A 454-nucleotide genomic window follows, 5' to 3' on the forward strand; every position below is an offset into this window, starting at 1 on the left:
GGTGCATCACCAAATTGTCAGATAGATTCTAAGGATATAGACAATAATTAATGTAAATGTTATATAGTCCTGTAACAAATTGAACACATGCTGTAAAAATTTTCCAATTATAATCCAGTTTATTATAAAATTTCTTTCAATAATTAAACTCTCTCTGCTGTATTCAAAATGTATGAATTACAAGTACTATAATATAAAGGAAAACATCAAACCAAATATACACCCATAACCTGCCATTTTTTACACCCAAAGAAAGTTGAATATACACTCAAAAATCTATTCCCCTGATGCTTTATCCCTAAAATCCTGAACCCTAAACACTTAAAACCTAAACCCTAACCCCTAACCCGTAAACCCTAAAACCTAAACCGTAAACCCTAAAACCCTAAACCCTAATACCTAAAACCCTTAAACCGTTGTAAAAAAAAAACAGTATTTTATAACATAAAAACAA

This window comes from Arachis duranensis, chromosome 4, assembly GCF_000817695.3.
Source record: "Arachis duranensis cultivar V14167 chromosome 4, aradu.V14167.gnm2.J7QH, whole genome shotgun sequence".
Classification (NCBI taxonomy): domain Eukaryota; kingdom Viridiplantae; phylum Streptophyta; class Magnoliopsida; order Fabales; family Fabaceae; genus Arachis; species Arachis duranensis.